The 12,598-nt window shown below is 41.6% G+C and overlaps 2 protein-coding genes across 4 annotated transcripts in view; one reads left to right on the top strand and one right to left on the bottom strand.

Annotated features, from left to right (window-relative positions):
* The window catches only part of LOC111150723 (SMG7, nonsense mediated mRNA decay factor), a 91,757-nt gene extending 79,779 nt beyond the window's left edge, over positions 1 to 11,978 (bottom strand). For all 3 annotated transcript variants that reach the window (XM_022508281.1, XM_022508283.1, XM_022508282.1), the window contains exon 1: positions 11,932 to 11,978. The gene's annotated coding sequence lies outside the window, so the exon portion shown is untranslated. The remainder of the gene's footprint in view (positions 1 to 11,931) is intronic.
* A 97-nt stretch (positions 11,979 to 12,075) lies between these two features.
* Positions 12,076 to 12,598, top strand: part of LOC111150726 (nicotinamide nucleotide adenylyltransferase 2) — a 192,718-nt gene continuing 192,195 nt past the window's right edge. Inside the window, exon 1 of the mRNA XM_022508290.1 lies at positions 12,076 to 12,098. The gene's annotated coding sequence lies outside the window, so the exon portion shown is untranslated. The remainder of the gene's footprint in view (positions 12,099 to 12,598) is intronic.

Here is a 12,598-nt window from a genome sequence, read left to right as displayed (position 1 = left end):
TTTGTGGATACCCTTTTTATATTCAAATTCATCCTGTGATGGTTCTTTTAACACTATGCTTTTTATCTTTTCCCACAGCAATAAAAAAAAGTTTCAAATAAGCATACATTTTAACTCATTTCTTCTTTGAATATCATCTTCTAATTGTATTTTACTCTGATTATCTTTCTACCGGTATCTCATTACTGCATAGTACCTCACCTGTTAAAAAACTTAGTAATAATTCATGACCTTTCTAAGAGATAGCATTAGTAAAACACATTCTAATATACTGTGTCCGAACTAACACCACTGAAATGCTAGGCTTCTGGAAAGAGGAAGGAAGGAAAAAGTACTCAACTTATGTGTTCAGTGAACCCACAGAGTTTTAAGAAACAGACTGAGGATATTAACACATTAAATACAGCAGCTCTTCAAATACAATAGATTTTAGAACCATCTTCTCACTTAAGACAGACATTACAGAAAGAAAAATGCCATTAAGAACTATGGGAACAAAATATTAATCATCAAAATGGGTCTCAAATGTTTTGTTTTATGAAAGACTTGAAAAAGGTTAATCCAAAGAGACTTCACTAATTTAAGGTTCTGGTTTTCTCCCCTTTCTTCCCTCACCTCCAACCCTATTCCATGTCTGGACTCAAGAGGTGAAGATTCTAAAAAATTAGTCCTATCAACCCAGTTATTTTCAGAATTACACGTATTCACTAATACTTCCGTCTCTTAAATAATAATTTAATAATGTTCCAAATAACTAATTTTTACCTAAGATGAAGTTACTTTCAAAGCTAAGGAAAGGAAATTTAAATCTTTATGTATCTCAAAGGAAGGACTGTAGGCATTATATAAGTATCTTTTTCTTCTGTCTCCCTATTCTAATAGGAATATGTACAACAAACATGAGCCATTCAAATATAAGTTGCTCCCGTAAGATTAATGACCAGATTGTTGAAAAAAGAACCTTGGGCTCCCAAAGAAAAGCTGAATGAGACAGAGCTAATAGCAATCTCTGTAAGTTATACACCATAACCTGACTGACAGTCTGATCTGACCATGCTGTATACATCAACCAAAGCCTCAAACATTTCTAATACCAAACTTTTTAGAGTTCTCAAACACACTGCCCCAGGCATTTATTTACTCATTGTGTTCCTCTGCCTACTACATTTTTCCCTTCTTTCTTCGCCTCATTAATCCTACTCATCCTTTAAGACTGAGCTCAGGGATTCAAGTGGGAAGTTTTCTTTGAACTGCCCCGGCAATAAAAGTTCCACTTCCCTCAGTATACTCTGGCATCCTTGAAAATATTTTTTTTAAAGATTTTATTTATTTATTTGACAGGCAAAGATCACAAGTAGGCAGAGAGACAGGTGGAAGCAGGCTCCCTGCTGAGCAGAGAGCCCGATGTGGGGCTCAATCCCAGGACCCTGAGATCACGACCTGATCGGAACCTGAGCCGAAGGCAGAGGCTTTAACCCACTGAGCCACCAAGGCACCCCATCCTTGAAAATATTTAACACAGTATTTACCACATTATATGGGAATATCTGTGTAACATCCATCTCCACTGGAAGACCACTATCCTAAGGAAGAAAAATCAGTTCATTCATTCTTACATTCTCAGGGCCTAGCACTGGCAACCGTAAGTATTTCGTAAATGTTTTGCAAAAACAAAACAAAAAAGCATGAAAACTTTACTGAATACTCATTATGTACATTGTGTATTTAAAAATGCTGAGACATGGTTTCTGTCATACTCAGCCTAGCTGCAGAGATAATTTACTTATATTAAAAAAAAGAGATTATTACAAATTTAAGAAAGTGTACTACCAAATGACTAAGAGACAAGAACTACTACAAAGTTCAAAGAATGCAGAAATCACCAGAGTAGTCTTCACAGAGAAGGTGAAATGAGAGAGTGCAGGACAGTACTTACTGTAAGGAAAAGGGCCTAGGAACAGAGATTTAAGCAGGAATGGATAAACCTTGTTTAGAAGGCAGTAAGTAAATTACTCTGGCTGGCACTGTGAGTTCTTAGAAAACGTAACAAGATATCATGCAGCACAGGTAGATAAGGGTCATTTTATGGAGGACCTAGAATGCCAGACTGAGGAGGTTAAGCAAGGTAAATCGACATATAGTGCTTTGCAGGAATATTAATGCAGGAGCAATGTGAAGGTCAACTGGCAGGGAGACAAGTGGAGTGTGATAGAGAACCAAAATTTGCAAAACGTACGTAAACCTTTATTATTTTGTTTAACACTGACAACAATTTTATGAGATCAATATTCCATTTTAACAAGAAAGAAATCAAGATCCAGAGAGGTTGTGACTTCAAAAACAGACTAATAGGCGATGTTTAAAAACCCAAAGTCAAAACTTTCTTCTTGCTACTTGCCAGAGTGTAGCCAAGGTATCAGGTAGAAGACTTATTTCAACAGCAGGGCCATAAAGCTGACGGTGCCAGGCATGAAAAAGAAGAGGCAACAGGAAGGCATCATTTCCAAACACAGTTTAGGTGTGGAATAGTCTGAAGACACTGGGAAACGAAATCAAAGATGACTGCAAGGCTTTAAACCTGGATGGGAGGATGAGGAGTGGTAACACCAAAGAGCAAAATGAGGAAATATGAGAGACAGGGTGAGAAGAGAAGAGTAAGAATTATCAGTTGAGGGGTGCCTGGGTGGCTCAGTGGATTAAAGCCTCTGCCTTCAGCTCAGGTCATGATCCCACGGTTCTGGGATCGAGCCCCACACCGGGCTCTCTGCTAGGCAGGGAGCCTGCTTCTTTTCCTCTCTCTCTGCCTGTCTCTCTGCCTACTTGTGATTTCTCTGTCAAATAAATAAATAAAATCTTAAAAAAAAAAAAAAGAATTACCAGTTTACCTTTAAGAGTGTTGAGTTTGCTGTGACAAAAAGGCTTCTAAAATTAGGAAGGTCCAGAGGGTAGATATGCAAAATTACCAGATTAGTCAGTGCCAGAGGCTAATTTTCAGGCACTATCTATAACTAAAGCCTAATAGTGCTTACTATGTGCCAGAACCACACCAAATACTTTGCAAGTTAACTCGCTTGATCATTATAACTCTATGAGATAAAGATTATTATTATCATCACGACTTTTCAGATCTGGAAACTATGGCACAGCAAGCTTAAGAAGCTTGTCCAAGGTCACACAGCCAGTAAGTGGTAGAGCTGTGATTTGAATCCAGACAGTTCTGCCCCAGAGACCATGCTCTAAACTACCATATTCAATTGTTCTTTGTTTTGTATTATTTTATGTTTATGCCTATTTCATTAAAAAGTTTATAAACTCTCTGAATGGAGACATGACATCTAATACATGTGTCTCCCTAGGACTTAACACCATGATTTATACTAAGTAAACATTTGACAGATTTTATTTTATTTTATTTATTTATTTTTTTTTTTAAAGATTTTATTTATTTATTTGACAGAGAGAGATCACAAGTAGACGGAGAGGCAGGCAGAGAGAGAGAGAGAGAGAGGGAAGCAGGTTCCCTGCTGAGCAGAGAACCCGATGCGGGACTCGATCCCAGGACCCTGAGATCATGACCTGAGCCGAAGGCAGCGGCTTAACCCACTGAGCCACCCAGGCGCCCCCATTTGACAGATTTTAAACGATGATGTGGTGACAGCAAGTGGATGTGTTATCAGAGGAAAAGAAGCATTGAAAGAAGAGAAAAAAAAGGAAAAGGGCCATGCATTTCTTTTTGCCACTGACGGGGCAAGGCAAACCAGGAAAACAAAATAAAATAAAAGGCAGGATATTTAAAATCATGGAATCTCAGTGCTAAAAACAACAGACATCAACAACTTCCCTAAGGCCCCTGCGTATAAGCCATAGCATCTATGAACTATGGGATAATTATATACTTGTTTGTAGGCCCTGGTAAAACTACTTGACAATAGATCCTCTTTTTATTCCCAGGGACCTGGGATATATACCTTGGCCCAAACTGAATGTTTACTTGTGGGAGGGATGAATGGATGCATATGAGAGGGACGCAGAGAAAAAGGAAAACAGAAGTGTCAGTTTAAGTGAGAAAGAAAAACAATCAGTGGATGAATTTGGCCATAAGTTCTTTGCCACCACTAGAAATACTAATTCCAGTAAGCCGCTAAGAAAAAAATAGTTGGATTATAAAGGATTAAGGAAAAGCAGATGGTAAATAAGAGTAAAAACTATAGGGCAAACTTGAAATTGTTAGCCGCAAGAAATTCCAGTAAGGAAGGACGGAATCTAAAGGGAAAACAGGAACAGGAAAGGATTTTTAAGAGAAAATGAAGAGGGGTCCACAAAAGATGATTAGGGGGAATATTTAAATAGACTAAAATAATAAACTAACTAAAAGTGGAGAGACAAAAGAACTGAAATGCAGTTCTAGTGAAATGGCATGTGATCAAGTGCACAGGAGAAGGGGTCCTTCAGGACTCTAACCAAACTGGTTCTTCCCTTCCACCAGCTACACATGCCATCATGGGTTCAGATCCACCACTTCTCCATCTCTATTTCTAGGTCCTTACCTATCTTACCTAAGAAGAATTTAGAAAGCCCTGGCTAGAATACTGTCATGTATTAAATGAAAGTAAATGAAATGTTTAAAAATTTATTTGGAGTAAAAAACTATGAGATGTTCCTCCTGCCTGAGATGTCAATTTTCCTAATATCCACTTTTAAAAGTCCCATCTATTTTTCAAAACGCAGATCCAATCTTACCTCCAAGATACCTTCTTCACCCCACCTCCACCTCTGATGGAATAAGGTTCTTCTTCCCTATATTTATAGTACTCAGCTTCTCTATCATAGCACTTTCTACTTTATCTGCTATTATAGTTACTTAAATGTCTTTCTCCAATATCTTTGGGTTTCCCACAGGCAAAGGCCCTATAATTGTGCTCTGCACATAGTATTAACTGCCAATAAAATGAAAGAGACTTTAAAAAATACATTTAAAATATGTACAAAATTCCTACCAAGTCTAAACATGGTAACTAGTCTACCACACCTAAGAGAAAACAGTTAAGAGAAGCCTAAGAAGTAATCTATGGCTTGAAGGAGAAAACAAGAAAAAGAGTTTATGCTGTGCATGTATAACCTTCTTACACATATCTTCTAAGCCAGTGGTTCTCAACTGAGAGTGGATATGCACTCACAAGGAACATTTGGCAATGTGTGGAAATATCTTTGGTTGTCACAAATGCAGGTGTACGATACCGTCATTTAGAGGGTAGAGGCCGAGGATGCTACTATATGTCCCGTGGTGCACAGGACCGCTTCCCACACCAGAACCATGAGACTCAATATGTCAGTAACATGGCATGTCAGTAAGTGCCAAGGCTAAGAAACCCAGTTCTAAATGAAGCAAAGGAGGAATAAACTGAAACAAAATTGCTACCTACTCTACTTGAGATTCCTAAAGTTTTCTTAAACAACTGCTTAAACATCTACTCTTCTTACTGACTAAAAGTTGGGTCTAAGGGAGTGAAAACCACCTTCCTAAGGAGCTCCACTTACATGTTAACAAGAAAGGAGTTGGTTACAAGTTCTCACTTACCTTGTGACACGTTTGCCAAAACTCCATCCCTGCATATTCCTGTTACTGCTGATTGGCCCTTCTTAGTTATAATCTCCTAGACCACTGATAAATCCATTCCCAACAATTCATTAACTAAATTAAAATACAGCTTGACTGTAAAACTTAAATGACATGTGATGACCACCTGCCAAAATACGCACCTACAGATGACCAATCCACTGTGCAAAAGACAGGTGCTCAATAATTTATTCTCTAAACAAGATCAATCAGGTAAATGAAGCCACCTAAACTATCAGGTACTCATTCATGCCACTAGAACCAAAAATCTGAAAGGCTAGACAGGATTAGAGATGTAGTTAGAGACAGCAAACAATATTAATCCACTATAAAACAAACTAGCTCTTTTAAAGTCTGAACCACCCTCTACCCCAAAACTGCCTCCAGAAACTTGCTACACTAGTGTGTCCAGATCTTACTAGAGCACCTTAAAAACAAAACAAAAGCTCAGCAGTTGTTTCATCTACCAGGAAGGTAGAACACAACAGCTGTTAGAAAGCAATGAAATATAGTCTAGGACAGGAAGTATACATTTTGAATCCAACTGAAACCACAAGGGAAGCAGAAAGTAACTGACAAAATAATTTAGCCAGTCAATATTCAAGCAGGTAAAATGCTACTAAAACCATTATAACAACAACAACAACAAACCCCAGAGTTCTAAGCCTCAAGAGAGAGTAATTTTTTTTCCCAACAATTTTACCATGTTTGGTAAATCAGTCACGTCTGGCTAATTTTCTGGGACCAAAGCTATTTTATTTTAAATCCTGGGAAGGGACAGGGGGACACTTCTTGACCACATGAATTAGAATCAGCATGTGCTACAGGATTCCTGGGTGTATGTATGCACTACAGCATTTTTTTTTTTAATGTATATGATTTCCTATTACACTATAGGATTCCTGAAGCTTCTAGAGACAATTAATGCCCAGCCCAGAATTACCAGAATCTTCCGGAACCTATTTAGTATATGTATTCCTCCCAAACTGCTCCCACTAACTTCCCTGCTCCTCTCCCTAGGCTAAGATAAATGGCTCTGTTTACCACTTTATTCAGTCTCATCTCCACCTTTTATTTCCCTGTGTCCCAAGATTTACAGTGACACATTTTATCTTAACAATTTACTGGACTGGGCACCTGGGTGGCTCAGTAAGTTAAGCCTCTGCCTTCGGCTTGGGTCATGATCTCAGGGTCCTGGGATGGAGCCCCACATCAGGCTCTCTGTTCGGCAGGGAGCCTGCTTCCCCCTCTCTCTCTCTGCCTGCCTCTCTGCCTACTTGTGGTCTTTCTCTCTCTCTCTCTCTCTCTCTCTCTCAAACAAATAAAATCTTTAAAAAAAAAAATTTACTGGACTATTTTAATTAGTATATAAATGATAACCATTTTTCCACTGTCTCAGAAAACAATTACAGTTTGTGGCAGTTACATTATTTCTATCTCTTGCAACAAAGTTTCTGACAAAGAAGTGTGCCGCTGGAATGCAGCCTCTTTGTTAACAGAAGTATGATGCAAAAAAATCCTAACAAATCAATTTGTAGATGTTTCTTATAAAGGGTCTAATATCAGGGATCAACTTTAGGTGGATCTTCCCGAAAACCTATGGCATAGGATGAAACCGAAGCAAAAAGATATGGGGGGAGTACAGAGTACCAAGAGCAGCAGACGTCATTGAGTGGCACACCACCTTTTATAACAGGATTTGACCTATCTGACTGGTATTCCCTCTGGCTAGGATTATTCTATTTTCTCAACTTTCCAAACAACTTTGATGATGTCTTCCCTGTATGGTACTTCAATACTTTCCCCACGCCTGCTTTCCCAACTTTGATATGTTAATTCCCCTATTTCTATTCCCTAACATATCATTGATTTAAAGCAGGATATACATCCCCTACTATTTCATCCATGGATTATCCTTATCCTTCTTCCACCCTTATTAAGTGAACAATATTCAATACACCCTTTTCTTCTACTCGAGGTGTCAAAGTCTTCAAAATCTTTCCATTCTGTCATAAATCGAAAGAGAAAACACTGAATTTTTCAATTTGAGTAATAGATTTCCAACGATATTCAGTCTAGCACCCTCATATTTAAGACCATTTCTTATTTTTTTTAAATATTTTATTTATTTATTTGACAGAGGGAGAAAGATCACAAGTAGGCAGAAAGGCAGGCAGAGAGAGAGGGGGAAGCAGGATCCCTGCTGAGCAGAGCGCCTGATGTGGGACTCGATCCCAGGACCCTGAGATCATGACCTGAGCTGAAGGCAGAGGCTTTAACCCACTGAGCCACCCAGGCGCCCCTCTTATTTTTATAAAATGTAGGAAGTATTCTCAATTTATGCATTTGGATAAGAGTCTTGTCAATCTGCTATTTCAAAAAAATGACACTTCTCAAAAAAGAAAAAAATTAAAAAGACACTTCTCTTCCAACAACAAAAAAAAATGTTCAACATCCTATCCTGCCTAGAACATCACCTTCTTTCCCACGCAGAAGACAGGTTTTCTTTCCTTCCATCTCTGTTCTATTCCTACAACTCAAGACTAATTCAGTCCACTTAATTTTGAATTCCCTCCTTGTCTTCCTCTTAGTGATGCTTTGTACTTCATAACCTCTATCTCACTCTTCTGAAACTGCCATCTTACTCCCTGGTTTGCCACCACCCCACCAATTCAATTCCAAACACCCTAGTCCATTTCCTCCAGCAAATTAATTCAGCTGATACAAAGCTAATTTTCATCTACATAAGGAAAGATCTGTAGCTATGCAGTTTAAAAATTGCCCAGTCATGGTCTTATACCACTGAGAAAGGTAGGCAACAAAACTCTCCTGAAAGTCAAGGTCACAAAGAATAATTGCTCTACCCCAACCACACTTGTTCAGCAATACCGAGCATCCTTCCAGAGTTGTCTAAAAACCAAAGGTTCAGTTTCCAACAAAGAAAAGAAAGTGAACATGATGCTTCCCTGAAGACATTCTCTAGCCTCCTCTCCACTGACTTTAAATAGAATGATTACCTGAAGAGGAAAAGGGAAATTTGGGCTGTCCAAGTCCTTATTACTCCTTCCCCTCTAAGTCCCATACTACTATTCGCCCAAAGACTTGCTTTATTTACTTTAGAACAGACATGCAAGACTGAGGAAAGACTGGCTCCCAGGCATCCTTAAGAGACTCCAGGTCCTATGCCTGTTCAATTCTGCTTACTCAACTTTAGCTAGAAAATATAAGTTACTTAAACATGGTGTTCATTCTTATTCTTTTCTCCCTTCTTCAAAGAACTCAAATCATCTCAAGTGGTCTACCAGTGATTCCACAATCTAAGGATACATCTTCCCTAACATGCTAATTTCACAAAATATAAAACAGATTAACACAGAAGCCTCTCAAAACCAGCCGATCTTCTCATTAAAATTATCACCACTCTCCCAGTTTGCTTTCATATCTTTCTATTCCACCACCTTATTTCTGGTCCTAACTGCCCATTATTACGTTATACAGATTCATCGATAATACCTATCTATGAACATGTGAATGCTCTTCTAAACAAAGCGTCTCAGATTCTCTACTGTTCATGCATTTTAACTATAAACTACTGATCATGATTCAAAACCCTCTCAAATACGGGCACCTTACCTAATAGGCTTTCCTTGATCACCCTGTCTTTACAAAACAAGATATCCATATCTTGCTTTTTCCTCCTAATTCTTGTCACCACCTAACAAACTTACCTGTTCATTTGTTTATTGACTGCATAATTCTACCAAGAATGTCTTCCTATGTTTTCTCTTTTGTTCACCACTGTCTCCTCAGCATCTACAAGAGTGACTGGTATATATGTAACTCCCAGTACATACTTGTGGAAAGAATGGATGAACCCAGACATGTCACACAGTATGGCTGATACGGAGTTAGAAGACCTACAGCGCTTCCACATACCAGCTATATGGTCCTCAACAACTTTTACTTTTTTGTGCTATACTTTCCTCATCTGTTAAAAAAAAAAAGGGGGGGTCGAACTTCATCTATAAAAAAAATCCATATAAGTTTTTCCAGGTGCATCACCCTATATTCCTGTTTAACTAGACTAAAAACCTTCCCTGGTCCCCAACCTTCCTATCTTAATATCTCTGCTCAGTTTCCTTCCATTGGATTCCCCATTCTCAATCCACACGTGCCAAAATGTTGCTTATCCTTAAGGTCCATTTTGAGTGGCATTTTCTCCTTGAACCCTAACAAACTGTAAACTCAGTAAGAAGAGGGTAGAGTTCTTTTCTATTCTCACCACTGGGACGATGCCTCCCAAATACATGATCGACAAAATGACGAATGATGAGTGTATGAATGAGCAAATGAACAAAGGAAGCTTTTCCATATTTCCCCCAATTGCTCAGGTAACCTTCTGCCTTTGGACTCTTATAATACTTGGCATCTTTTTGATACTTGTCATAGTTTACTCTGTGCTATTATTAATTTACTTGCCTAATAAACTAAACAGCAAATTCCTTAAAATTAAGTACTATCCTAATGGTTCCCATAATCTCCCTTCTACATCATCTACTATAGAGCTTTCCCACAGTTGTATTTATTAAGTTCATCTGACATGTTAAATAATAAAAGGATAATAGTGGAGAAAAAGGACTGTGATAGAAAGATAACATTCCAACTACCCTACAGTCATGGAGCACATATGTTGTGTGAATCCTGTCACTATTAAACTCAGGCATTCAACCATAATTCAAAGATCTCATCACTCTCTCCTTTCCACACTCTGCTTAATGAAACTTTACTACTTTCGTAAGCAGAATAACCACTCTCCTATATCACTTACTACCTACCTTCTCTTGTAATATGCATATAGAAAGCCAATCACCAATGCTTTCACTTCACTAAACAGATAAAGTGACTTTTCTGCTCATTTCAGACTTCTACCCATGCAATTCCCTCCTCTACAGGGTATGAAATCATTTTTTTTTTTTTTTAAGATCTTCCCATAAGCCTGCCTTAGTTCTGCTCCTGAAAAACAAAAAGGATCCGCTTTAAGGCCTTCCTTCCCCTTTTCTAAGAAGTAGTAACTCTCCAATTAATCTCAGGCTCCAACAACCTTATATTTCTCTGCCATCAAGATTTTGACCCTCTTTTTCTACCTCCAAGCTCTTATTCTGCTTCCATGGAACCTTCCTAGCTACACAATCGCTGGTGTCTTTCCATTCAATATGCTCATCATCGTATACCTGGTTCCAATGTATCTATGTTTCCCTTCCTAAAATGTTTATCAGTCGCTTCCTTTACACCAACCCAGACACACATCACATACTCGCACACGCTGTACCCATGCGTCACTCTACCTCCGACATACAAGTTCCTTACACCACTCTTTTTTTTTTTTTTTTAAAGATTTTTATTTATTTACTTGACAGAGAGATCACAAGCAGGCAGAGAGGCAGGCAGAGAGAGAGGAGGAAGCAGGCTCCCCACTGAGCAGAGAGCCCGATGCGGGGCTCGATCCCAGGACTCTGAGATCATGACCTGAGCCGAAGGCAGCGGCTTAACCCACTGAGCCACCCAGGCGCCCCCCTTACACCACTCTTAATGAATGCACACGACTCTCAGAATGGTATCTTCCGACTACACTAATTCTAACTCAGTTTCTTCTGGGGAACCCAACACCGTCCATAGTACCTCCCTCTTTCCTCACTTCCTCATCCATTCTCCCTCTTAATCTCCCACCCCCACCCCGCCAACTTACAGAGGACATTATTCCTCAGCACTTTCAATCCGAGAATAGAGAACAAACTCGGGTTTCCAGCGGTCTCCCTCTCCTCTAGACCTCCCTCCTCGACACCCCCCCCACCAGGTGTGCAGACTTCCACCTCGTCCTCTCCCCATGCATCGCCCCAACCAATCCCACACCCTACACCGCACAATGTTACCCCCACCACCGGGATCAGACTCCACGCCCACCTCCACTCGGGGTCGCCGCCACCCCCCCCCCCCACCACAAGTCCCCCGCCAGCGAGCCTGCGACCCTGGGGGCGCGCGCGCACACACATTCTCACGCTTCTCTAACCTCCTTCCCGGCACCAGGACTAGCTGGCTACGCTGGAACTCAGCCCGGCAGGAGGGGGCTAGGCACCCGAGTGTGTGCCCGCCCCGCCCCCTCCCGCGGATCCCCTCGCAGCCCCCGCCTCCCCGCGGGGGAAGGAGAGGACACAGCAACTCCCCCGCCACCCCGACACACCACCTCTGTGGCTGTTGCTCCGCGCCCCAACCCTCGACCAGCTCCCCCCACGTACGGGGCCGACCTCTGCACTCACCGGAGATACTGCGCGCTCTGCAGGCTCATCCTCCGCCGCCGCGTCTTCCCGCGAAGCCTCTGTGGGTCTCTCAGGCTCCTCGAAGCGGCCCCGCGGCACCGCGGGTGCTGGCGGCCGCCGCCATCTTCCTCTCCTCCGGCTCCTCCTCGCTCGGCGGGGGGGTGGGGGTGAGTGAGGCGAGGGGGAGGGAGCGGGGAAAGCTGCTCTCGCTGCTGCTCTGGCCCGTGGGGCGCAGGGACACTCCGACCGGGAGGGGGGAGGGGGAGGGAGAAGGGAAGGGGGCGGGGGGGAAAGAGGAGGGAGAAGCAGAGGAAGGAAGTGGGGGGTCCCTCTCGCGAGATTTCAGTGGCGCCCGTCCCTCCGGGTGACTTCTGCCTCTCTGTAGCTCTCCCTTTTGGGATCGGCTAGCTGTGAGGCCCCTGTGCCGCTGCTGAGCGGCCTGCTGGAGGCGTTCGGCGGCTTCCGGCCAATCCACCCCTCTCCCGCGCGAGGGGGCAACCCCAGCCTCACCGGGAACATCGAGCCCAAATCAACCAGGAGTTACACTCAAAGTCTTCCCCCGTCTTTCCACTCCACCCGATTTCTCGCTTCCTTTTTCCACTCCTCCACTTTTCCCTACCGGAAACGCTGCCCCTTCCTCCTACAGTTCCGCCCGCCAGTCCCTCAA

Source organism: Enhydra lutris, unplaced genomic scaffold (genome assembly GCF_002288905.1).
Source record: "Enhydra lutris kenyoni isolate GAN:26980312 unplaced genomic scaffold, ASM228890v2 scaffoldscaffold24, whole genome shotgun sequence".
In the NCBI taxonomy this organism is placed as follows: Eukaryota; Metazoa; Chordata; class Mammalia; order Carnivora; family Mustelidae; genus Enhydra; species Enhydra lutris.
The sequence above is the reverse complement of the archived record's forward strand: the minus strand, read 5'-3'. Positions and strand labels throughout refer to the sequence as shown.